This window comes from Nelusetta ayraudi, unplaced genomic scaffold (genome assembly GCF_046127955.1).
Source record: "Nelusetta ayraudi isolate G7.1 ecotype Tasmania unplaced genomic scaffold, CSIRO-AGI_Nayr_v1 ptg000004l, whole genome shotgun sequence".
Taxonomy (NCBI): Eukaryota; Metazoa; Chordata; class Actinopteri; order Tetraodontiformes; family Monacanthidae; genus Nelusetta; species Nelusetta ayraudi.
The window spans coordinates 14,537,284-14,565,163 of NW_027466054.1; the positions used below are offsets into that span (position 1 = coordinate 14,537,284).

A 27,880-nucleotide genomic window follows, 5' to 3' on the forward strand; every position below is an offset into this window, starting at 1 on the left:
TTATTTGTTCTGGCTTTTTGTTAGTGGGAAGTGACCGAGTGGGCGGTGAAGGAAAAAAGGAATTAGTTTTGAGATATATTTCAAAGGTGGAAATAGAGGTGCAGCAATACTATCGCACAAGGGCCAGCAGGTCCTGCTTTAAAACAAACAAAATAAGACACAGTAAAACCTCAAGGAAACCTTTTGAATATCAGTTGAAAACTGCCCAACAGAAATGATGAATACCTGGCTGACCGGCTATTTGGTGTCACCCAACTGCCCCATAAAAAGTCCAAACAAACAAATTAAATATTAAAAAACAACAAAAAATAAACAAAGAAAAACTTGGCACTCTTGAGGCGCAAACACCAAATGTCAGCCAAGACGTCATCATCTAGCGCTCAGCTTTTACAGTCCCACTTTCTCTGATTGCTGCGGAACGATTAACAGGTGCGCAGGTTGCTGCACCAATCAGGGTCCTGGTTGAGATTACGGAGCGGAGCTCATAGACGCTGCAAGCAACAGGCTCCAGACAGGAAAGACAGGTGCGGTCGGAGGAGGAGTCACAGCTGGGAGGAGTCAGGGCAGTGCAGAGCCACCAATCAGAGGGCGGAGCTGCACAACGCTGCGAAACAAAACTCCAGAGAGGCCCGTCGATCATGCTAATGCGCGTGACTTTACACTCTTTAGAGTATTGTGTGCTTACAACAGTGATGGTGCCTTCACATCTTTCATATCCTTGTTCGCTCAGCGGGGGTTTGGTGTTTGCAGCGATGGAGGCCACTGCAAGAAGCCGGTTGGTTGTGGTGCACATGAAGTGCAAATGTAGGACATCTAGTGGTGAAATGATTACATTGCCCAGTCAAAAAAAAAAGTTGGCGGGGGGGATAGTTATGACGCTGCTTCAATTTTATGATGCTGAGACAAACTAATGTATGGAAAAATGCTCCTCATGTAACAATATTACATCCCTAGCTCTCTGAAGGGATCAGGTCAATTGAGGACTGATATTGGTAGTAGGCTGGGTGGGAGCTGGGGGGAGGGCGGCTGCAGCCTTGTGCACAGGAAGCAGCGAAGGATAATGGATTGCAATTAAAGAGGGAAGGATGCAAGGTTCATTGGCCAGGAATCGCACCGAGCCTGACTCATGGACACAAGGTCAGCGCAGCATCGTCCCCTTCTGTTGGTCAGAGAGCAAGTGGGAGACAAAAAAAATGGTGTCTTTCCTGCTGAGTCCAAATTAAAGTCAGCAGAATAATAACACACAGTCAGCACAATGATTATACACTGGTAGTAGCTTTAAAAGTCAATAAAAACGGTAGATTATTTGAGAAATCTTGAATAAAATGCTGATGAGAAAATACCCCTCTGATGATGTAGGTTGGATTGCCTGGTATTATCTGACAGGTCATACCACCCATTGGTGCAGAAGATCTTAGCCATGTGCCAACAATATCCAGAGCCCTTCCAACCTTTTGTTCTATTGTACTCGGCACAGGCCTGGACCGCAGGGATAGATTTTACTTGTGTCAGAGACTGCTCGTCTTGGGGAGGGAAGGAAAGAAAAGGTGGGCAAACAGGAAATGAAGACAGATCAGGAATGGAAAAAAGACACAGAGTTCAACCTAAACAGGGAAGTTTGTCACCAGGATGGAGCCGGTTGGAACTGGATCTGTGCGCGGCTATGTGGTTGTCTCCAATGGCGACTGTGTGGCTGTCAGGAGATGCAGATTGGGTTAATTCTGCGTTCAAAACTGAAATGTGCCCGATGATAAAAACATGAGGGCGTGTCTGTTTCAGAAGAGACAGCTCGTCGATGACTTTATTTTTCTCCCCCTCGCTCGCTGTGCGTCATTTTTCTCCGCCCCTCCCCCTCCCATGCAAACAAAATTAAAAATTGATTTTTTTTTTCTTTATTTTTTTTGCACGCTGACGGTGTGCAGTAATGCCGCACGTGTCCACCCACTATTGCACAGATTACACAAGATGGATGAACTATTAAGAACCCAGAAGAAGCGGCTCATGGTTTCAATCATTTCCCGCAGGACTGTCGTCCAAACCAAAAATAAATAAATAAATAAAAACCTCCAAAGGGGTCACGTGCTTCCTGCTTCTGCTGCAGGAAGTGCCGGGGCGCACAGTGCCGGGATTCTGTACGTGCACGCCGCTCCGGTAGCCTCTCGGGGGCGGCGCGTGCGTGCCTTCCGATAGGTCAGTGACTATCACATTTGTATTGGATTATCTGAGGGGAAACGTGCTGCATCCTTAATGAGAAATTCCGCCCGCCGCCAGCAGATGGCAGTAAAGCCTTTCGTGTCAACAGTCAACGAGTGAGTTCTGGGCTGAAGCGGAGGGCCAGATCAAAATAGAGACCTCTTCTCCAGCACAGGCGCAGAAACAGAAGCTTGGTTGAGGAAAAAACTCATTCTGCCTCTTCCCTCGGTTTTCTCCCCCCTGTTCTTCGCTTCCATCTTCTCTCTTCTTGTCCCTCTCCTGATTTCACTTTCCTCTTCCTTTACCAAAATCATTTCAGATTCTCCCTTTACCCCCATCTTTCTCTGTCTTTGCTCTCTCAAGCCTCTCCATGTCTCATGTAGTTTCTCGGTTCTCTCCGCTCCTCTTTTTTTTTTCACTCAATTGCTTCTCTTTCTCCTGCCTCCTTCCTTCCTTTCTTTTCCTCTTTTCTTCCTTGGTCTCCTGAACATCCCGTTCCTACCTTTCCCTTTCCACCTTCTCCTCACTGTATCTCTTTTTCTTTCATTTTCCCGTCATGTCCTTTCATCTTCTCTTCTTTCCTTCCCTGTTTCGCTTTTCTACCTTCTCTCCATCAAATCTCGTCCCTTTACCTCTTCTCCCCCCCTTTCACATCTATCCTTCAGGCTCCATCGTGTGCATGAACCAGAATTATTATTTGTTGTTGTTGTGTTTGTTGTTTTGGAGACCCCCCCCCCCCTCCCCCGGTATAATTCAGCAACAATAGAATTGTAATTATGGACGGCAATACCGTTTCTGGAAGTGAGGTGTTTCTTGGGTGCTACAGTGAAAGTACTTAAGCAGTCATAAATCACTGAAACGTAAGACCTGCCTCTCGAGCACCCCTCCAACCCATCACACACACACACACACACACACATTCATGGACAGACGCTCACACACCAAGCACTCTCTCTCTCTCTCTCCCTCTCCCCTTCTCTAATGTGGAGCAGGGAGGGGTGGCACAGGACATTAGGTTTGTGTAAAATGTAATTCCGGAGGTAGACAAATCGCACGTGCTAAATGCTGTCACCATGGCAACAGCTCACAGCAGGGTAGAGCAATCAGAAACACGCGGAAAAACAGAAAAAATAAATAAAAAAACAACACTCCCACACTCACACACGAACACACACACACACACACACACACACACACACACACATGTAAGAAAAAAAACACCACAAACATGCACAATTTAAATGTATGTTTTTTGGCAGTGTGCGCTCCAGCTGCGATGGCACAAGTCGTTGGTTGGCCTTGCCATGTCTTTAATGCAAATAAGAACTTATTTCAATGTTGAGTCCGGAGAAAATCCTTCCCATCAGCCGCCGCCTCCCCGTTAACACCTCCCCTGTTTGTTCCCGGGTCCTTGTTTAAGCATGTTGGCGCCAAACTTGTAACACTTGCGGTGCCATTTGCTTTGATTCGCGCTCGGTGGAGGTGGAAACGTTGATATTTGTCAGCTGCGCGAGGCCTCTGCTTAATCTTGCTACGCGTTCGAAAAAAAATAAGATAAATAGAGAGCGAGACAGAGAGAGAGAGAGAGAGAGAGAGCAGCGGATTGGATAACAAATGAAAATGGGTTACGTCCTGACATTCTTTGCTGTGTTAAGCCTCACTTTAGGCATAATTGCACGGATTTCCAGCGACACAAGTGCATAAATTATCCTCTCCTTTTGATTTTTTTTGAGGCGCTGCGGTATGTGTGACCCCTGAGAACCAGAAATCTTTTAAAATGATTAGAAACGCTGATATGAGCCATGATCGCCTGCCCCCGTCTCCGCCAAAGCCGCTTTATAAATAGAACCGGTGTCGAGCTGTAAAAAGCCAAGCGAGTGCTATTGAACAGTTAATCCCATAAAACCAACAGATTACTAAATATTCTTTGCCAGCCAAGGCAGTAGGCCATTAGCCCAAAGTGCCTTCTTAGTCTCTGGTTGTTCCCATAATACTTTTTCCCCCTTAATCCACTCCGTCTTCATCTCTCTTCCACTCTTTTTTTCCTCTCTTCTTTATTATTGCCTCATAACTAAATTATTTTCATCAGCTTTATCGCGGAGGTTTTCTATGTTCACACGAGATTCCCGGCATTCAAAGGTTTTAGCTCCCCGCCGCCTCCTTCTCCCCCCGCCGCCTCTCTGTTTTCCTGTGGCAAAGCCAGCTCAACAAGTTAATCTCAACTAATCAACGTTGCCAGCCGATTCGTTTCTCCCCGTCTCCCATAAACTGTGATCCGCCATTAAGCAGCACTTTATACAACAGTAAATTTCAGCCCGCTGGCCGTTGGAGGGAACCAGGCAGGAGAAACGTGGCCCCCGGTAGAAGGCATCCTCATTAGCCGGAGAAGAGAAATGGGCAAAGGAGGAGGGCCGGGGATGGAGAAGCCGAGGCGGATCGAGAGGAGCCGCTGAAGATCGACGGAGCAACTTGAGCCCCGGAGGGTCACTGCGAAGCGGGGGAAAATGAGTATTTGTCACATTACGGCTCTGCACATTCAAACGTGGCACCTGCGCTGCACACATTTTGCCGCTAAATGAGGCGACGGCTACAGGAGCGCCACCCAAATGACGGAATGGCCCTTTAAAATGGCGTTGTGAAGGCTCAAAGACCCGAAGAAATGGTGGAATATTCTTCTCGTTTTTGGTGACTGGCTTTGCTTTTCGGGAATCAGATCATCCCACGCACGCGCGCACACACACGCACACACGTACACAAGCGCCAACATCCCTGCAGGTGCAGAATGAACATGCTGTCATCAGTCTGCTCGAGGGCGACCAGATGCCAACAAGCCACATGTGGGACAAGGAGTGTGTTTGTGTGAGACATTGTGTGTGTGTGTGTGTGTGTGTGTGTGTGAGAGAGAGACGTGTTGCAGAGAGGCACTTTAAATTTTGGTATAACGATGATGACAAATAAGAATAGATTTCATTTACAGAGCACTTTTCATCTGGTGAGTCTCAGAGCACTTAATAATGTTTGTCAAATCTAGAAAAACAAAAAGACCTTGTCGCAGAAACTCTGGTTTCTAACTAAAATGCTCCACTTTTAGGTTGAACTAGGATTCATGCAAAGTGCAGGTGCACGATGGCGGCTATGTTTGCTTTTGAACTGAAAACAGTGCAGTTTCTTAAAAGCTGCACAGTGAGCTGATGGATGGTTGCCTTCACTGCTGTCACCTCGATCAACATTCTCCTGTCGGACTCAGGCGTTTCTCACCAGTTTTGCAGGTGCGGGAGAGGCCGGTGTCTTTTTTTATTATTGCGTGTGTAACCGGGTGGAATACCTATTTGGTTTTCAGTTCATATCTTATATTGTTGTGGACGGCTACCACCAGACGGCAGTCTACCGTCCCACCGGGTGCGAGTCAGTGAGTTCGTCATGTTCTTTTGCTCTTCTTCCATGTTTTTCTTTACACGCCAGCAAGAAAAAGGGTTCGGTCATGGGCGTGCGGAATTGTGCCACGTGTTCGCAGAGTTGTGAGGATTTACAGTAAAGCCAGTTCGGCCGTCACGAGGTGGGGTGAAACGTTAGATATACAGGTTTCAGTTTGCACGAGTAAGCGTGCGTTAGCCACGTGTACGGATGCTAAAACGGCTGATCGCGATTAAGCTAAGCGTGATTCTGAATCTCATACATGAAGAGTGTTTACAATATTTCAGTTGAAGGAGACTGCGTCGAGTGGATCAAGCATCTCTGCAAGTGATTTTCATCCAGACGGTGAAGGTTCCGTCATTCATTCATCTTCCATACCCGCTTATTCCCAAGCTCAGGGTCACGGGGGTCTGCTGGAGCCTATCCCAGCTGTCTTAGAGCCAAGGCAGGGTGACACCCTGGACAAGTCGCCGGTTCATCACAGGGCACAGTGAAAGTTATATTCTTTTATTTATTGAAACATGTTTGTTTCTACGTTGTATGATGTGATGAGTCCACCCACTGGCCTATTTTTTTGGTTGCACTTTTTATATTTTATATACGCTTTTATTACCCTTGAAGAAGCCATTTTTTTTTTTTTTGTTCCCCACGTCTTTACGTGTACACGTTTTACAACAACCCGAGCCAATCAAATGCGGGAAACCGCCTTCATAACAAAAAAACCCTCAAGACTGTGTCGCCCCTGATCGGCTCACGGTCACGTCCGATTCTCACATTCCAAACCTTTCCGTTCCGCCCTTCTTTTTTTTTTATTTCCCCCTTTCGACTCAGATTAGAGAGAGAAAGGGAGAGAGAGAGAGCGAGAGAGAGAGAGGGAAGCAACGGAACGAGCAGAGCGGTGCGAGGCTGGTGCAACTATTACATCCTGTCCTTCTCAGGTGATGGCGGAGGCAGATACTTCTTTGCTTATCAGGCCATTTGTGCCTGTGGCTATGGGGCTGAGCGCACACCTCGGCAGTAACACACGCACACACATATGTATGTACGCTCACACGCGCACGCACACACATATGTATGTACACTCACACACGCGCACACACACACACACACACACACACACACACACACACACACACACACGCAGGTCAGGACTAGGCTGTTTGGAGCCTGGCTGTATTGATTCAAGAAGTAACACAGTTATTTCTGCAGGTCTGTCGCCAACAGCCTGTCCCCTCATGGCTGCCAGTGAAATAAGTGGGGTGGAGCATGTGTGTGTGGCTGTGTGTGTGTGCTGGAGGTGGAGGTGGTGCGAAGGAAAAGGAAGGATGCAGAGAGAAAGTAACAAAACAACAACAGCAGCAATTCAATTAACGGGGAGCCGGAGCCAATCAGAGTCCGACGTTGGCACAAACACGCGGGCGGAGGCGCCAGTGAGTGAATCCACAGGAGAAAAAAAATGGGAGAAAGAGTGGGGAAGAAAAAAACAGACAATAGGGGGTGGGGGTGATGAGAGGGACAGCGGAAGACGAGCTGGGATTAAAGAACATGAGCCAACAAAGAGAAATAAAGTGAAACAGAGGCGCAAGAAAGAGGGCGAGTTCGTGGAAAAGACGCTGGAAACGTCCTACGGCGAAGCAAAGGAAGGAAGGAAGGAAGGAAGGAAGGAAGCATGGAAGGAAGGGAACTTCTGAAGACTTTTTTTTTTTCTCTTCTTCTCCCCTTGACGCCCCGTCCGTCCACATCAGTCAGCAGCAGCAACCTGCGGGTCTCCCCCTGCGAGGCGCCTGTGATCAGCGGCGCCGTGGGAGATTAAACCGAAGCGCAGCCTTTGTGTGTGTGTGTGTGTGTGTGTGTATGTGTACGTGTGTGGGCGGGGCCGCTCGCCGTGCGCGGAGGCCTCGGCTTCTTCCGGCGGCGGTCGTTAGCTGCGCGGCCGGGGGTGCCACTGACCACACAAACAACCTGGTCGGGAGACAAAAAACTGAAAAAAAATTTACAGCCCCCCCTCAGCCCCTCGCCCCACCGCCTCCCAGTTTCGCCTCACCCTTCCCTGCTCCAGCCACCCTGATGGGCCAAGGTCGGCCAATTACCCTTCTCTGACAAGCAGGCACACACACCAGCGCGTGGCCAGTGTGTGTGTGTGTTTGTGTGTGTGTGTGTGTGTGTGTGTGTGTGTAGTGCTGTGCGGCGCGGCGCGGTGTGGTGTAGTGGACAGCGGCCTGGCATGCTGGATTCATGGGAAATATGTCAGCCATCAGCCTGGGCATTTCAAACAATGCCTCACAATGTGCTTGACAGCCCTGAAAAACAGCCTGGTGGTTGGGAACTGCCAGCCCATCATCTCAACTCCCTCATCTGGGCTCTCTGCCCCCCCCGCCCCCCCCGCTCCTCCCCTCCCGCCCTCCCTCAGTCTCTCTCTCTCACTCACTCCGCTCCCCATCTCTCCCCTCAACGCTCTCCCTCTACTCATTTGCTCTCCTAATTCGCCCTCCAAGCTCCCACTTTCTGTCGCAAACACACTCCCGCAAATTCCCTTTCCTCTCGCCTTTCATTTCACTCATTCCCTATCCTTTGAAAAAGCTATTTTTCTATATGTATGTATTTTTTTTTTACTCAAAAAACACTGCCATAGGGTGGTTTCATTTTCTTCCTCTCCCTCCAACTGCGCATCCCTCCTCCCCCCCTGCTCCTCCATCCAGTAAACAGAAGCAGATGCCTCTTATCAGGCGCTCAGCGGCGGGTCACCTGTAGTTAAGTGTGCGGCGCGAGGCATCAACGCGCATACATGCCAGTCGCATGCTTGACGGTGTTCTCCATCCGAGGCGATGATGATATATGTTGGCAAGACACCAGCGAGCATCGCCGGCCGCCTCACAGCCGGGCTGCCGGTTTAGCAGCGTTCAGTTTTACAGCGGCCCGTGACGGAAGGCTCCGGGCTCATTCAGGGCGGAGCGGGAAGGGCTGATGGTTTTGAACGCAGCTTCACGGGCGCCTGCCAAAAATATCGGCTTTATTGCATTTTGTGGTCAAACCTCCAGTGTTGAAACTACAGACAGGCAATTGTGAAGTTTCTTCCATAAATCTAATGGCTGGGTTAAGAAGGTGCAGCGTTTGGGAAGTGTGTCGCTACTTTTTATACATATATGTAAAAAAAAAAAAAAAAATTGCCTATGAGGTTTGCGGGCAGAAATTAATGTTAGAAAAGGATTGAAAGTGATGTCACAGCACCCCCTATGTGTTGTTATTCCACTCCTCCTTTGTTAGTGCATGATGATATCCCTCCTGACTTAAGAACTGTAATCCCCCTTCCACTCCGGAACTGCACTGCATGGACTGCTCAATGCTTGCATGAATTGCAATTTAAAGGTAAATTAAACAGTGTGGAAAAATTGCATAAGGGGATCATCTGGCTAGTAGTTGCTTTATCACCGTTTGTTGATTGGACCTGAAGGAAGTTGGTAGCAAAACTACAACATCTAGTGGTAAAACCGCATATGTGCACTTAAATATCACACAATTGTTGACGTAATACTGCTACTAATACTATTAGCATCCTCACCTTCTTAGGTCTGAGGTCTGTCTACTGTCTAAGTTCAATACAAAAACATCAAGTTGGTACAGCCGGTGAGTATAATATTTCCCAGAAATATATGAAAGTTGCAATAAAGAGAGTTGCGGTCATGGGGGGGTGAGAAAAAAATGCTTCAACCTGTGAGCCAGACAGACGCTGCTGGCGGCGATGCTGCAGATGATGATGATGAGAAAATGGTGGAGACAATGTTTTTTGACACCCCGTTCCAGCCCTGGTCTGAATATTTGGTTACCAAAAATCAGCCTCTGTGTTCTCTCGCTATGATTTCACATGGGAAGATGTGTGTTCTTTGTGTGTCTGTGCACACAGAAGTGTCAACACGGGCACGGAAAACAATCCAAAGAACGGGCCGACCCCAATCCCTTCCCCCGTATGAATATGTATCACGCCAAAAACCCTGATCCGTATCTGCTCACTCAAATTCCAAACTCTGCAGCCCTGATCCCATTCCCCATGCATGCGCCTCGCCATGCATACATAAACTTTCAAAATCGGTTTTCGGGTGCAAAAGCTCATCTATGTCTCAGAATTTTTTTGCCCTCGGAATGTATTTTTTCGTTTTTGCCGCTGAAAGCCTTTTCAGGTATCACCTTTTTTCCTCCTTTCATTCAGTAGAGCCTTTTTTTAATTAATAGCTTATTCGAAGGGGAAAAAAAAGAGAAAACGTTTTTTTTAGGTCCTTTCTGACGTTGTGAATAGAGGGTGCGCGGTTATGTCTTTCTGCCGGTGAATCCAAGGTCAAAATATCCAGCTGGTGTTTTTTCCTTCGCGGCACAAGAAAACAAGAAGAATTTGTAAATCGTATACGTTGAAAATAGCAGAGGTGTTGCAGGGAGGAGGAAATGCTACGCAGGCGGCTGATCAAAGTCTCCAGGCGTGTATTACATGCTATCGCTCCCCCGCCTGTGGGCATTAACGGTGATGTGCATCATGGGAGGCGGTAAACAAATAGCGCAGCGTCTAAAGCAGGAGCCCAACAGAATGTCGGGGGATCAACATCGGATGAAGATCGTGACTGACAGGACGCCGTGTTTGCTTTTTCACTTCACACCGACGTTTAAAGAAAATTTATAGGCCAGAATGTATCCAATCAAATGCGAGTATATGGAAAAAGGCGGCGGAATGATGCACATGACACATGGGATTTATGGTCGATCTTGATCCAGGATCTCCGGGTGACGTTCCAGGAGTTTACCGGGCGCTACATGCGATCCACCTTTCGTTTTTTTTTTTTAATATACGTGTAAACTCTGTATGTTATTTGTATAATTGATTGTGCGCGTAAACGACAAGCGCTCTGCACACACATCACTCACGCGCACGTGGCCCCTTGCACGCCGGCCCCTGATCTTTTGACACATGAGCGTCCACGAATGATGGATACACATGTGCACCGGACGGTTGACATTCATGCTTAGCTGATAATATATGAGCCTCATTGTGTATGAATCTCACCGTCCTACCCCGAGACTGACAGAGGGAGAGCGCTGCTGGGCAGAGAGGTGTTTAGCATTCAACACTTCTTTGGTGTGTGTGTATTTTTTATTTATTTTTTATTCCAATGGTCAGCCCCGCGTCTCGGGCAGGGGTGATTCACATTCATGGCGTACATTAGCGCCGTGCAGGTAATAGGTTCCGATGCGCTCCGGATCATTGGAATTCAAGGTCCTGTAGCCTGTCAATAGGCAGGGAGGGAGGGGTGAGGTACGGGGGAGCGGGCTTTGAGGGATGTGGGATGGAGAGAGGAAGGGACAGAGCAGAGATTCAGCTGTCTCCTCTGTCATTTCTTACTTGGAGAGGCAGACCCCTGGGACCTTCCAGGAACCCCTTCGTCCCCCCCGCCACCCCCTCTTCAATAGCAAATGGGCAGGATGCAAACACACACACACACACACACACACTCACAGATGTCACATGGCACAGCCTCTGTGGCGAGGCGCGAAGACAGCGTCCGTATCAATCACGCGTGTCTATCGCGAGGCGCCATCTCTGGTGACATAATGCCAGGCCAGCCATCGGGGCTTGAAATTGTTTATGTCCAATATTTGAGAGCCACTAACGTGAGCTTTGGCTGCCGCTTCTGGTCCCATTGGCAGCGATGGAAAGACGGATTGCAAATTGTACTAAACAGACAAGGGGTTGTGCAAGGATGAGATTATAAAAAATAGACAAACAAAAGATTCAATGCACAAAGATTCAAACAGACTGATGCTAATTTGGGGTATATATATATATATAAAAAAAAAAAATCACAACACAGCACCCGATAAAAATGTGCTTCCGCTGTCTAGGAGCATATTAGCTAGCTGGCTTCCGGGTGCTAATATTAGCTAGCATGCTCAGATTATCAAATCATGAAACACCCAAGACCCAAAGATTACCCAATGCAACGAGCCGGCAGAGTCGTTAGCTTGCATGCTAACATCGAACATTAGAGACTCAACTGTTTCTGATGGCAGTAGCATGCAGCAAAGCATCCAAGTATGTTAATGTTATTCCTTGCCAGTATTTTCACAAAAAGAAAAACAAAATCAAGCTTCTGCTGTTGGAGACGCTAAACCAACAGCGTAGCATCTGAAACATACACCTATCAGATGGCCGAATCATCAAGTCAGAGGAGAGTATGTGCACAGAATTAAGAGGAAAGCGATTTGTGTTTGAATAAACATCCACAGACTGTAACGTATCCAAAGTAACGTGACTATATGGGAACAGTAACTTACCCTCTGCTATGTCACTGATTTGGCATTTTGTTGAACACCTCAAATCTTAGATATCATCACTTCATTTCCTGACAGACACCCAGTGGAGTGTTTCAAGTACACGCGCACACACATACACACACATAAAGAGTGCACAGAACATCAACTTTCTTATGAGGCCATTGTTTCAGAGCCGCTCATCCCAGTGAGCATCAATGTTTATGTTCAGTAAGGAGGCATTTTACTGCGCGCCGTATTTCCCAGCGTCTCCGAGGCCTCCTTACGCTGCCGGCTGCGTCTAGTTGCAGATGAGTAATCACAATTGAAAGTGAACGGAAAACGACAAGGTCAACACATGTCAATGCAGCCTGATCCAGTGCTATGTCTTGCAACTGGGCGAGCTCAGGGAACCCGGTACAAAATGTTTTGCTATAAAAATCTCTTCAAACATTATTTTTTTCTTCTCATCTCCTAATTGTTTTAAATTAAGTTGTATGAAATGGGCACATATTACATGAAGCATCTTGGGGGAAATGTTATGGAGTTTTGTACTTTTAGGTTGTGCATTAGATTGTCACACCTCAACTATACTATAATTGCTACAATAATTAAAAACAAAAAGTAAGAGCAAGAGAACTGAAAGAGAAAGGAGTTTGTTTTAATGAAGACGTCGGAGTTTATATATTTTACTCCTGGTTCAGATCAAGTTTCTATAAAGGTTTTATAAAATTTAAACCTTAGCAGTAACAATAAAACCTGTTTAAGGGCATCTGAGTTCATGCTACATTCATCCCATTCACAACCAAAATTGTCAAGGAACACACTGTTGAGAACCTTTGCGTCAAAAGAGTGGCACAGAATTCTCTTATCCTTACAAAGGACAGATTAATCACTTTTTCAACATAATAAAAGGGTTCCCTTCCATTCACTGCTTAATATTATTTGGTTGTGTGCTTTATTTTAACTGCAGAAAACATTTTTTTTCTCCCCTTGACTTAAAAAAATGCACTCTTACACAGAGACATTGCACTTTTCACCGCATACATTTCTTATTATTCTTTTATCATGCAGAAATCTAATGGGACATTATTAAGTGGCCTTCCTGTCTGCAAGAGCTTACACACGCAGTGGGCACTCAGCTAAGCTTACCTGTGGTTAGATGAAGAGTTGATGAATGAAACCTCATCCTTGAAACCAGGAGAGTTTCATTTTATTGCACGTCGTTACTTAAAATGCTGAAGTGCCACTGTTCCTATTGCAGGTGATTGTATGTTCTGTCACCAAATGGAGAAAAAAAAATCAAGCACAAAGGAAACTGGTTGATTTATCAGTTATTTTTTTATTTTATTTTTATTTATTTTTTTAACACCGATAGCCTTGTGTGTGAATCGACAGGTGGGATTTATCAGCACTGACAACTTACAGAGACTTCTTCCTAATAAACTGCCACATCTATTGATAAATATGTTCCTTTTGTTTTTTGAGTTTTGACTTTCCGAAAATGCAACACTTTGCTAGTTACAGTGTTTATACAAGGTGCTTGGACTGCACTGCTCGCAACACAAAATCTTTACACACTTATCCGCACGCTCCCCGGCAGACACTCACACGGGCTCTCAGACGGGGCCAAAAACAACACCTGGTTCAAGGTGAGGCTGGTTGCCCTGACCTTGTTACAGTGTGTCAACACTTAGTGCTGTTTTAATGAGCACATGGACCATCGACGGCCCTGCTAATTGGCAGTAAAATGCTGCCGGTGGTCTGTAAACTCTGTGGCGAGTTAGTCAGTGAGTGGCAGGTGCCTGTTGAGGGTGTTTGCCAGTCTGAGTACTGCAGATGATTGATTTGTTATAAAGAAATAAAAAAATGCTTTGCAAATCAGCCACACATGGTTTCCAAAGGGTGTTCACTAAATCAATCACTTATGTTTGTGTCATATTGCTATGGCCTTGCTGTGACCCATTGTTGTTCACCATGAGTCTGTATTCATTTACTTATTTATTCATTTAGTTAGTTAGTCTGCGCGTCTGCAAGCACCGTGGTCACAACTAGGGATATTAAGATATTTGATATTTCCATATCAATTTTGTTGTATTTTATTAGGTACCTTCAACAATTAGCATTACTATTGCAGTGTATGATTAACTTTTAATTCCTTGAAAAAACAAAAACAAGGGTTTGATGACTTAATATTGAAATTCATATTTCCATCAACAGACTGAACCCAGACACAAACAACAGGACCAAACATATGAGCACACACCAATGTATGCACATCAAATGATGACCCGTCTAAACATATGACCATTCTGGAGCTAAGCAGAGGAAAACAGTTTCACCCACTGACAATACATATAAAGACTAGCGCAGCCTGAAACTCTGATGTGTGTTGCCATCCAATCCATGTTCATGGCCAAAATATCCATCCCACTGCCGCAGTAGAGGTACCAGTCGTCTATAAGCAGTAATATTCTATATGCAGTCAATGTAGGGAAATTTAAAACGTGGGTGAAACATCCCTTCAAACCTGTGCCACCTGTGTCATTAACATTTGAATTAAAGTGTGAGTCACTCACTCCGCCAGGTATAACGCAGGCCACCCAGGTGGATATCAGGTGTTTCAAACATAAGCCCGCTCGTGTGATCTCCTGCCAAATTCTGCCTGTCTGTCGTCCTGCGGGACCTGACGGCTCCCTCCTTTCCAGCCCCCACTGCTGCCATACATTTTCTTCAGGACACTTATTTCATTTTTTTTTTTTTAACCCCCTCTCGGTCTACTCTCTCTTCCCATTTGAAGCTTCTTTTTCCCCCTATCCCTTTGCTCCTCTTTTTCTTTATGCTAATCACTCCTCGCCACGCTCTGCCCATCCATTAATCTCCCTCTTTCTTTCACGCACTCTGACCATTTCACCTGATCCCATAAGCACCATTTTCTCTTGATCTTTTCCCTCCGGCTACACCTCGCTGTTCATCCTCTTTGCGCCCCTTCTTCTCCTTCTTTGGCTGTGCTCGAACCGCCGCACGCCGCCGCAGCCAAAAAAAAAAAACTGTCTCATTTTAAATACAGGCCCAGCTGGAAATTCAAGCTCCACTTATCTACGGTCCTCCTCCCTCTCTCCCCCTCCTCCTCCCTTCCCCTCTCTGCGCTGGCTGCCCCTGCGGTGACATAATTTAATATTCCTGGTGTCATAGTAAAGAGAGAGGAGGCTGTGGTTGTCAGTGCCACGCCGGGGCCCACATTGATTTAGCACTAGCATCGCAGAGGGAGCATCTCTCTTTATTTTATGAGTTGGCTACAGTCAATCTGAAGCGGTGACAGGGAGGCGGAGCGGCGCGGCGTAAATGAACTGCTGGAAGGCTGAAGCAGCCGCAGCCAGAGTATTTACCGCATTTTTCGCACCGCCATGGTGTTCAGACGCTATTTTTCGCTCGAGACTTTAATGAATAACGAAATGCCGCCTTTGATTATACGGAATCCGCTGCGCACGCATTTTTTTTTTCTTTCTTGTTTTCTTTCAACAGCAGCCGAGTGGTTGAGTAATGATAATGAAGGATGATTCGAGAGTCTTTGACGCTGAAGTACAGCTTTACGTTGTCGAGGTGGTGCTTCACCTGGTGCTACTGTTCACTTGTGCAGGAAACATGTCTGCTGGTTTGTGTGTGCGTGCGCACCTGTGTGTGTGTAGGTTCAAGGACTCAACACTGAGTCACAGAGCTGTGGGCAGCAGGAATTGTGGCGGTGACATACACACACACAGTGGTTCAAGTTTATTTTTCTGTCATTCTCAGGTCTTGACTCTCAATCATTTCCCGTCCCTTGTCCTCCTACCCAGTGTCAGTTTACACATTCGTACAAGCTTGAAGTATTCTGAATATTATTTAACGAGTAAACTGTGGGAATCAGATACAATGCCCTTACTCAAAAGCAATATCAGCCTTCTGCTGGTCAGAAATGTGTTTTTGGCCTCTCAATGCTTTATTACAGACAAACATACACACACACACACACACACACACACACACACACACACATTTCTCTTTCTTTCACTAGAAGGACTTCTATTGACTTCTAGTAATTCTTCATTCTTTTGTGCAGCATTTTGGTACCATATTCGCATCTTGCCTCTTAACTTCAGTCTCTAAAAGTTTTGAAGTCTGGTCAAAATGAATCTTGGTTTGAAGAAAAGTCCCGACAATGTTGGTCAGAAAATGTTTAGTAGTCCTTGTAATGGCAATTTACCACACGCACACACACACACTTTTTCTTTGACAGCTCTTCTAATAAAGCCCAGTCATTTTCCATTCCTTTTGTAAGAACCCTCTCTCTGAAGACTCACTGCAACCACCGTAAAACCATCACCATAACCCGAACCTCATCTGTTGCCATGTTACTACAGTCAATGAAGCTTTCAACCTAAAGTTAATAAAGTGTGAGGGAGTAATTAAGTCAGAGCAGTCAAAATGTCCTGTCTTTAACTAAGGTCCCCACCATGTTGATTGGAAAAATACCATTGTCATGTGGGAGTTCTTGTATATGTGGTGTTACAATGTTATACCACATATACAAGAACTTCCACACTTGCAATGTTCCCAAGAATGTGTTCCGTGAGAGCGTCTCCATCAACTAACAGGGTGTGAAAAACATTGAAACAGAAAGTTTTAAAGATGCACAAAGTTCCACAGAAAGTCAGCAAGAAATGAGACAAACTGTTCTTTCGTAGCATTTTAAATACTCAAAGAACACAGCGCTCAACGGTGTGCATATGAAGCGGCACCTTTCATTGTCATTTTCCCAGGAATATAACTTTCTGTGTTGTTTTTTTTTTATTATTTAATTATTTAATAAAAAACAAACAAACAAAAAAACAACCACGTTATGGGTGAAAGAAGGTTTTTTGTGTTGTTGTTACTGCAAAGCACACCAGCATTTCACGTTACAACAAAAGGATAATTTCTTCCTATCAACATCACACCACATAACACAACACAACACAACACAGGTACGAAAGCTACTATTTTCTTTTTGATTGTTGAATGAGAGTTCAATACTTCCTGCTGTTGCAAAGGTGTAAGATGTCATATGGAGCACCTTCAACTCGATTATGGAGACCTTGCTGACTTCATTCATGAGTGCAGTGACTGATTAACTTGACATTTGAGCTCGCCATTGATTACCTGCAAAGCCTTTACCAATCTCCATGACATTAAGTAGACTGCGAGACTCTTGCAGTATTTTAATGATGTCACCCTTTTAGAAACATGCACATACATTTGGCTTCGAGGTCGACACCCTGTCGCGATTTGTCGGTAAGTGTGTCTTTTCAAATACGGGCTGCAGAAATGGAGACACTGTTCGGACTAAAGGGTGTCAAATGTGGTGTCAAACCTATTGATAATGAGGAACGTCTGACGGTATCTCAAATTCATCGGATATCTCTTTTTAAAAATTGTTTTGTACATAGTCTCACACAAATTCAGTACGACGCTGTGGACACAAAATGTTCTTTTGCCGTCTCTTGAAACGCAGACACTCATGCAAATGAACACAGAGTTCAACATCTAAAGTGGAACCATCCATTTTCATTTAGTCATATGACTGAACGCACTTCAGTGAGACTCGTGGAGTACATGTTTGTTGCAAAGCACCCACAGCAGTTTATGAGTGCAACGAGACATTAAAACCTGGAACCCTCATTCTTTTTTTTCTATTATTAAGGATTCAATGTCCACAACTGGCAAAAAATATTTTCTTGAGGCTGTTTTTTTTTTCGGTCCTTCTCCTTAAAAGCCACAAATGGCCCTCATAGAGAACATTACTTTAATCTTATCTAATAAACCAGATGCCATATACTGTAATGTCACACAGATTAGTACAGACTTTAAAGGTGTCATAGTTGTTGAATGTCAAGTTAATCAGTCACTAATTTGTGAATGACGCCTGCTAGACATTCATACACAAGTAAAGGTCTTATCCCATGTCTTTTCAATTGTACCTAAAGGCATTCAGGATTGGCAGTGAAAAGGTTAGGTCAGAAGCTCAGAATCAAGAAAATATATAGGAAAACATCCACTTTTATTGAAAATAATTAGGTTTAATGTCTACATATGGGATGTCATTGCCTTAAAGTATTTTTTTTATTTTCAGTTTGATATGCTTTCAGATGAACTCGGTGCAATGAGGTGGTTTGGCGGAAACAATGAGTGACAGGAGCTGCAGTTAAATGCCTTTTTTTCTGATCTAAATTATTCAGATTTAATAGTCCTGCTCCACTTTTATACATGCAAAGTGATTTAATGCACTCTGGTCTATATAAGCACCACGTGTAGTCTGACATGTAAAATGATAAATGATTACTTGATTGTTGACAAGATGGAAATGTATATCATCTTTCTGTGCAGTACATGCAAATATTTATTTATTCATTTTAATCATTTAACCAGCTTGCAGCTTGGAAAAGTGCCAAATGGGAGATGGGCAGCACAGGACAAGGGTCCTTTTTTGATGGTGACAAGGGGTGAAAAACATTCATACTGCAAAAAAAATTCAGAGCTCACAGTGTACATTTTGAAAGTCCTCTTCTCTTCTTCCCTGCTCTTCACAAGACCCACAAAGGTGTGGATGAAGCTGCATAGCAGACAGGTGAATGAAGAAGGCTTCAGGTCTTGGAATGTCCAACCTAGAATGGAGGTAAACCATCAGGTTGGTGTTCCTATCTCTGTACGACTCAATTGGGGCAACGATGGCGTCAGTTGAAGTCAAAGACAGATTTCACATTCCCTCTATGATGCAAATGACTATTATTTCGTATAGACAACTTATTGTAAAGTCTCTTGTTTGAACTGTTTTATTAATGGTACCTTTTTTTGTTTTTTAGGCCCTCTTGTGAACGATTTGTGGAAATGCTTGAAATACAGACTGGAACTTCATTTGGGGCGACACAGTAGTGCAAGTGGTTAGCGCTGCCGCCTCACAGCAAGAAGGTTGTGGGTTCGATTCCGGGCCTGGGACCGTTCTGTGTGGCGTTTGCATGCGTGGGTTCTCCGGCTTCCTCACACAGTCCAAAAAACATGCATGTGAGGTCAATTGAACATTCTAAATTGTCCGTAGGTGTGCATGTGAGTGTGAATGGTTGTTTGTTTCTATGTGGCCCTGCGATGAACTGGCGACTTGTCCAGGGTGTCACCCTGCCTTCGCCCTAAGACAGCTGGGAGAGGCTCCAGCAGACCCCCGTGACCCTGAGCTTGGAAATAAGCTGGTATGGAAGATGAAGATGATGAACTTAATTTGGTTTGTGGACAGTTTACTCTGTTTGGAGAGTTTCTATTTTGCTTCTCCCACCAACCAGATCGAAACTGCAATGTTCTGCTTCATGTAAACCCACTTGAAGAGGCAAGGCCGTCTTTATGTGCGAGGGCTAAAACTGGCATTTAACCCGACTTGGCAAGGACATCATTTGTAGTTATTTTTTCCCTTGCGAGGAATAAAACTGGCATTTCACCCGATCAAAGAAAGCACAACATCCTGAAAGCATTCAAAAGCCCATCCGCCACGTCATGCTTTTGCTTATTGTCGTCAATATATTGACGTCCGTTGCATCCGAACAATCCTCTGGAGGATGTCCTCCCAAATTCCAAGGGTAGCGACTAACAGAATTTGTGGCGCCGCGTTCGATTCCGTGTGTGTTTGTATCAAGCAGCTCATGGACAGATCGATTCGATGGCGCAACGTGATGGATACTTGTATCATACCATCAGGTGCAGGGGCCAAGGTTTTAGGCTGAGAGGCCAGTAATTCATTACGGCAATGTGAATGTTCATGTGTGTGTGTGTGTGTGTGTGTTTGCGTGTGTGTTTGTGTGATTCATAAGGTGGAAACCGCTCCTCGGCTATGAGGGAACTCATTAGACTCCTGTCATCTCGCCTCCCTGTAGGAATAATATCTGGCATCTGGGGGTTTATATTACCTCTTCTTTACAACTCGCCCTCTCTCTCTCTCTCTGCCGTTCTCCAGCTCTTTATTTCTTCCACACTCGGAGCCGCCAAAATTTGAGTGCAATCGCCAATCAATCTTTACACTCGCCCGGCCCTGTCGGCGCTCCCTCTAACACATCTCCTCTGTTTTTCTTAGCCGCGCTCTCGGCCCTGCATTCGAGCTCATCCCCCAATCCAATCCCCACCCCCCCTCCTCAACATTATACTCCATTAAGGCTCATCAGGCCCCCAATCTTGCGTACTTCAAGCCCAGTCATCGCCTGCCATGTCTCTGCCGAGCCGCGATGTCTGCCCCCTCTGAAACTCCCGTGCGATTACTTGTCACTACTGATTGTACGACTCTGACGCCTCTCTCTTCTCACTGCCGCTCTCTGTACTCCTCCCACCTGCCCTTTGCACCTGTGATTTGGCTTCGTCGCCATGGAGATTACGTCGACGCGCGCCACGTTGCGTAACGATCCGTGCTGATGATTTTAATGACAATTCACGTCACGCCCCGGCAAGAAGAAAGAAAGAAAGAAAAAAGCAATTAAAGACAACTGGCCAGAACGTGTTCAGGTGCAGGTTCCCCAGTACATGCAGGTGTTTGAGGGAATGTGTATCTGAAAGAGATAAACTGAAAATCACAAAAGGAAAGGTAATTCTGGGATGTCCGGCAATGATATGATTGTGGGATGCTGATTCTAGGTTTCTAAAGTCTGTGAGCCTAAATAAGTATCTAACAGCAAAACCTACATACAGACGCAGTCTATCAATCTGGCTATCCCAGCACACTTAAGGTGCAGTAGGGTTCCTCGTTGGGACACGTCTACGCTCACATTAACACCTTTGGAACATGTAAACTTCACGCTACCAAAAAAGCAAGGTAAAGAAATCAAAAACTAGAAGTGTAAAAAGTGCTTCTTGGTGAAGTCATATTTAATTGTTTAATTGTTTATCAATCTCAATGATCCAGATACACTGCTTTGGCCAAATCTGGGTATTTCTTTCCAATGATATTCCAATTATAATTAACTATGTTTGTTTTTTATTCATTCCAGTTTCCTCCCCCTCTGTCCATTGCACTCCCACTGCCTCCTCAGTGCCCTCTCCCGAGTTGTTGGAATTGACAGGGTGAAGGTATTTGTCGTCTGGACTAGTCTGGTCTGATCCATCTGTGTACGGCCCATCTGTCGGGATCAGGTTTTACTGGCAACTCTCATGACAACCAAGCCCTGCCATCTCATCCACATTCAACCCAATCCCTGCCTTATTTCACATGGAAAACTTTTTCCTTTTTTTTCACAATTTGTCCTCTCGCACAAACCTTTACAAAAACGCAGACTTTTTTAAAAATGACAGCTCATCTGTGGGATGTCTGCGAAACTGACAAGATGAGGTCTTTACTGCCTCGAAGTAATCACCTACAAGCCGCACGGGGGGGAGAGGAATAAGGTGTGCCAGGCACAAAAGAGGAGAACTCATAACCATTAAAGTCACCGCAGTAATTGAAAGGAGAGGTGGGCTGCTGTTTGAATAGCTCGGTTAGCAAGTATGTGTTCTAACGAGACAGCAGGAAGCAAAGCGTTTCTCTTTCTCCCCTCTTTCTGCATGTTACAGTAGGCGTCACTCAGCCATTAGAATAAGAGGGTTATTCAGCGTTTGTATTGGGTTTAGTCAGACGTGAAATGGCACAGGAGGTTATGGTGTCGTTTTGGCGGGTAATTTCGCACAATGACAGATTGACAGGACTCTCGAATCCCCCCCGCCCTCGAAAAAATATACCTGGGCCTCTTTTGTGTTTAAATACGACGACGGATTCGCTTGTTCGCCGGTGCGCAGGTGGAGTCACGCTGCCAGGCGTTCCTGTTGGCCCGCAAAGTGCTTATCTTCCCCTGCCACACAATTGCGCATCAGCATGCAAGAAAGGACCCTTGCGTTGGGGGGGTGGGAGTGAAGCGGTTATGAAACGGGATAGATTTCTCTCAGCGCGCAGGGCGTACGTGTTTTTGTGCACATTTTCTCAGCATGGGCCAGGAGAGCAGGTTGTCAGCCACCGCGGCATATGGTGTGCACCTAGGTGATGTGCCCGTCTCCAGAACAGACCCCCGTTTTTTTCTTCTTCTTCTTCTTCTTTCTTTTTTTTTTCCATCGTTGTGTGTGTGCGAGGGCCTGGGTGTAGGTGTGTGTTGGCTGGTGTGTACCTCTTTCAATCTGATGACCATCTGTGAGTTCTTCAAAGCAGCCCTCTCTGCCACCCCATAGACAAATGAATTATTAAACCTCTCTTGCCGCTGACACCCCAACCATTTGTTACCTCCTCGCTGGTGGCGCCGTCGCCGACTTGAGGAAACAATTTCTCAGAAGTCTGCGCCAGCGTCCTCCTACCTGATGCCCTAACATCTTTGTCTGTACCTCTTGTGTCTCCCCCCATCCATATTAAAACATTTGGCATTATTTTAAAAGCCTTTAGCAGTTCCACTACGAACAGTGTTGGCTATTCTGTGGGGAGTGCAGAAGTGGAGGCACCTCTCTGCTAAAGTCAGGCCAAACCAGACCAATGATAGCTTCACTTTGCATTTATTGCAAATGGCGTCAAGCTCAGCCAAATGTGATGTCGCATAATAACACATGGAATGTGTTAATCTAATGTTGCAGTGAAGGACACTCAGCCAGACACACTTGAATGCAATGCGAGGGACACGGCTTCACTTCAAGGAGAGCAAGCCAAGTAATTATTTGGAATGTTTAAAGAAAATATTTGGAAATGTTATCTATGAAATTTTAGGATATTTCGATGTGTTTCACTTGAATCCTTTTTGCTTGATTAGCAACCAGAGCAACCCGTGCATTGCCAATGTTGACAATTGGACTTGCAGGAGGTCAAAGGAACATTAACACCAGTGAAGAATAAACAAAGAATCATCAAAACTACAAAAACTTTGGTGGATGTCATCCACTATAATGTGCAAGAGGAGCAGAGACCCTCACCACTTTGTGTCCGGTCAGCAAATGAATTGCGCAGGCTGATCCCGCCCTTCCTTACAGAGTGGGATGTAAATGTAAAGGTTTATTCATTGTCACACTAAAATATATCACTGCATTTGACTCACACACCCTCAGTCACTTACTCACCCTTAATTCCAAGAGGAACTTATAGTCCAACGACAATCCTCTTAAATCAGGTGGTTAAAACAAAAAGCTAAAGATATGTGACACTCATAAAAGCAGCTGCGAGGCTCTGGCTAGCCAAACCTCTTCACTAATTTTCCAGCCAACGATACTGCGCATTGAAACACAATTCCAGAAAATGTTAATCTTATAAAACAAGACTATGTACATAAAAATGGTAGTTTGCAGTAAATGTGTAGTTCTATAACATATTTAGGGTGGTTTCTCCCATGACGTTATTCCATTTTTACAGCGTCCATTGCGGTCAAGTGCAAAATGCCAATTATTCAAACTAGGCAATGGCGTCATTTGGCGACTTCTAGCGACTTTTAGCAACTTTCCTTCCTGAAGGGTTGGCAACACTGGTTACAAGTTGGTAGTTTAGTTAATTTGTTTGGAACAAATTACTATTGTAATGAGTATAGCTTTGTACAGAAACAGAGATGTCACAACTTCCTGAGGCAATATATCTTCCAATATACTTTTTCAGCTTTCGCCAAGCAGAAAGTAGAATCAGTATTTCGACTTTTAACAGAGCATTTTTCCTCAACTTTTCATTCCGCGACTTAAAGTACGGAATGCATGCACTTTTTCTATCTCATCTCCTTCGCCTTATTAGACCATCGGGTCGCCTCTCAAATGACTCCATGCTTAATTTGGTCTCTCCCTTTCTTTCCCCTCTGCCATCCTTCTCTTTCTCGCTATCGCTCTCATTCTCTGCCTGTCTGAAAAGTCAATCTTTCTCCAGGCCCAAGCCTCAGGAACTGCGACCGCTTGAGGAATCCAATAAGGTTGATTAAGTGATGACAGTATAATTACAGCAATGGCGCTGGCACGATCAATCTCTTGCTTCCTGAATAGGATAAATGAGTCGACCTGGGCCAACAGCATATGGGAGACAACGTCAGTCTATGCAGTCACACACAGGCTCAAAAACAGATTTAGGTAAAAAGGCAGACCAAAGGTCTTTTCCATTAAAACTGGTACTTGCTCTTCAAGTGAGGCACTTAGTTGGAGAAAATGCATGTTGTTGTTGTTGTCTTGAGTGCTGTGGACCTTATTCTATTTTAGGCAGCTAATGAAACATATTCGATAGAGATGCAGTCTTTGTTTATGCCTCCGCGGATGTGACCTTTTCAAAGAATCAACCGCTGAATCAATGCAGATTCATCCTTGAGACTTAACTCACATTCCCACTAAAGGGCTTAAAAGCACTTGGAAGCAATATGAATCTCAAGACTTCATGGAACTGTTGACTGATAAAAATCACCCTCCATTTTTGCCATTCTCGTGAACGTGCCAAACCAGAAAGGCAGTTGTGAGGGGAGCGGTCATGTTAAACCTTGTTTTCTGATGTACTGACTTGTGCAGCAGCATCTCAGATTCATCTTGCAAACTGTTGTTGCCACGTCCAGTTGCAATATGGCCGCCTCCATATGATCTGTTGACCTTTTGACATTTGACCTGACCCAACTGTTGACCTGCATAGTAAATTCTGCACTGTTGAACCGCTCACTATGGAAATGCTTCCTACTCGCGAAAAAAAAAAAAAAAATTTCTTTATTGTGGAACTAAAAACATGTGAATAGTGAATAGTTTTTTTTGTTTTTTTCATTTCATTCCATGCCAACAGAGCCCTTGAAATGCTACACACTGGGCCTTTCAATATGCAAGGTCAAATGTATTTTGCAAAAAATAAGAAATTAACCACATTTTCACTGACAATGTTATACACCTTTTATTGAAAATGAGCTTTGCTTTGTTTGTGTTTGTTTTTTTTGCCTTTGTTCCTCTTCTCTTAGACTCGTCTTGAACTTGTTTGGTTTAAATAGCCACATGTTAAAGAAGTACTCATCTTCCTGATTTTAATAATTCCAACATCCCTCCTTCAATCTTCATCTGGTTTCCTGCCATTATTTTTGACTTCCTGGACTTAATAGGGGTGCAGACATTCAGAAAAAGGAAACATTGGACTTAAGGTTGAATTATAGGAACATAGACACAGTTCCTCCTCATTGTTGATCTTACCTAAACGAGATCAGACAGATTGAATCTCCCTTCCAGTTTGCCAAAGCCTTGCTGCTCTGTCTTGTCCCCTCATTGAAGTCCAGTAGCAGGTGGCTTGGCATCTGGTCGCCAGGCTCATAACCCCCAACAAAGCTCATCTCATCACTTCATCTTTCCGGTCCTGTGGTCATCATTAGCAAGTGTTTTGCGCATATGATAATTTTTTTTGCTTGTGAAATTCACTGACCACCCGTAATGAAATTTCTTTGTGACTCCAACAGATGGGGAACCCGGAGTTCTGAGCTCCGACTCATTAGACGACACAAAATTAATGACATCAGATTCAGGGACCATCGAGTGGATGCGGCTGGGGCTTCTTTTTTTTTTTTAATTTTCTCTTTTTTTTTTTTTTTTTACATTTGAATGTCTTCAAAACCTTGCGGGCAATGAGGAAATTGTCATATTAAAAAAAAGGCTTTCGGCACATTAAAAGGGTCAGGTGTGGTGGGCATTTGACACAAGAGCACAGGGTGCCTTTTATCTTGAAAGACCTCTTAAGAGAGCCATATCTATGCTGATAACGAATTGAAAGTCTCCCAATCCTTTTGAAGGGAAATTAGCCAGAGTTAAAAAAGGGGCCTTTGTCAAACCAGACAATCAAAGAATTAACGGTGGCTCAGTGAATATTTTAATATCTACAAAGAAACCCAAATCTGCCATCTGTTTCACTTCGCAAGATAGTGAGGAATAGCTGTGGAAATCCATATTTCAACAAGAGGGCGATTTTCGCAGATGATGATGATGATGATGATGATGACAATGAGGCTGAGTGTGCACAAAAGGAAAAAGAAAGTTGAAACGGATGGATCTTGAAAATAATAAGACACATTTTGTTAAATCATAGCAGCAGCAAGAAGGGAACACATGGAACAATTTGCTGTTTTTTTTTTTTTTGGTAGTTCTTTTCGAAAACACACAAACACACACACACACACACACACACACACACGGAAGCTCGAATAACTCTACACATGCTCGCTACATTTCCCGGTGACTCACTGTCTCGCGCTCTCTGAAACGTCTGTCAATATTGACTTTATTTATTTAATTGACATTCCAGGCGCTGACACCGGGACCTCGCACAAACAATGACGCAACTCTCTGGAAACTCCTCGTGACGGGCGGGGGGGGGAAGAGGAGGCTGCCCGTTCTTTGGCTCCTACCGCTCATCCCTTGTCAGTCCGTTGGGAGGGAAAGCTTAAGTACTTTGGAGCTGGAGTGTCTGTCTTTCACACATCAAACGATTTGTTTTATCCGGTTCATATTCACCCCTCCACACCCCGTGCCGCCTGATAAGGCTTTGATGATGAAACGTAGAGGACATCCGTGCATTATATCTGAATTGGCATGCACAAAGGTGCGTGTTGCATGTGTGTGTGTGAGTGTGTGTGTGCGCGTGCGGGTGTGTCGCCCCACAACAATATAATTTTGGACAGACTCTTGCTCAGACAGCGATGCCAACGCACCAACTAATTTTCACCATCTGTTCTGCCCTGAGGACTGGTGTCACCCCTCACGCCCCCCCTCCCCCCAACTCTTCCCCCTTTCGTCTCTCCACACACCAACGTTTCCTCAACATCTTAAGAATCAATGCGCTGGAAATGAAAATACATAAAAAAGGTGATAAGGAGCGGTACACAGTTCCTGCAACTGCTGTAACAGTCTACAACAGCACAACTCCACCAGAACATGTAGTTTTTTTTGGTTCAAGAAGCTTGTGAGATGTTTAATCCCTATGTTTCCTGCATTCCTATATCACCCCACATGCATATATGGATTAGCTGTGAAAGTTTATATCTCCAAGCACTTTTGAAAAAGATCTAAAATGTCAAGCAAGTGAGATGGTTTATCTTTTTATTTAATTTTTTGTTGCATAGAGCGAGGGTAAGAAGAAATCTCAGTTTCCAAACCACCTATGATTCTTATTTTACTTTTTGGATAGTAAGATATCTCTGTCGAGTTGTAGTGTTTTGTTTAGGGTGTTTGTTATTAATCCGACATGTAAGTGCCACCAGAGTCTGGGGCCCTGTTTGCACTTGGCCACTTGTAACTGTCTGTTCTGTTCGCACATAGCATTAACATGCGTCTCAAGCGTGCTACTACAACTACAGCGAGTTTCACCTGAAAACGAATAAGAATCAACTTCCTGTTTGCGGACTATATCAAGTCACTGGTTTTAATTCTACTGCAGCTCGTATGGATCCGAACGAGGAGTGACGACTGGTGGGACAGAGTGGTGACGACTTTATTTTGGGATCAACAGTGGCTGGCCAATTTCCGGATGCAACGTCGCACATTTAATCTCATATGTGGGAAACTGCGGCCGCTGCTCCGCTGACAAAATACGCTAATCCGGAATAAAATTTATTAGCGTCCTAATAAAAGAGTCTAACAAAAATGATTTGTTTTCGCTTCTTGTTTGTAACTTTATAATGACGACGGCGGGAGGTGGGGCGCTGACCAAGTACGTACACGGGAGAGGTGAGTGGAGTAGGCGGTCGTTAATGTGTTACTGAGCTCGCATTCTGTTCACACGTCTTTGAGGAATGCGATTTTATGTGAAGCGAATCGTCGAAACCACCTCCCCGAGGTGGTTTGGGTAATCGGATGACAATACGGATTTGGACTGTTTGCACTTGGTTACTTTGTGTGTTTTTTGCAGATCGGGATATGAAAGACGCTTGAAATGACCAAGTGCAAACAGGGCCTGGCTCGAAAAATGCAGATTGTGGTAATTGAGATTTTGACTTTGACAGTATAGTATGACTAC

At 44.8% G+C, this 27,880-nt stretch overlaps 1 long non-coding RNA gene across 1 annotated transcript; it reads left to right on the forward strand.

The window, feature by feature from the left end:
* The first annotated feature begins 18,501 nt into the window (after positions 1-18,501).
* On the forward strand, positions 18,502-26,238 carry LOC142898287 (uncharacterized). Its single transcript, XR_012928560.1, has 2 exons — positions 18,502-18,589; positions 25,332-26,238. It is a non-coding gene; the product is annotated as an uncharacterized LOC142898287 (long non-coding RNA).
* Positions 26,239-27,880: the final 1,642 nt, after the last annotated feature.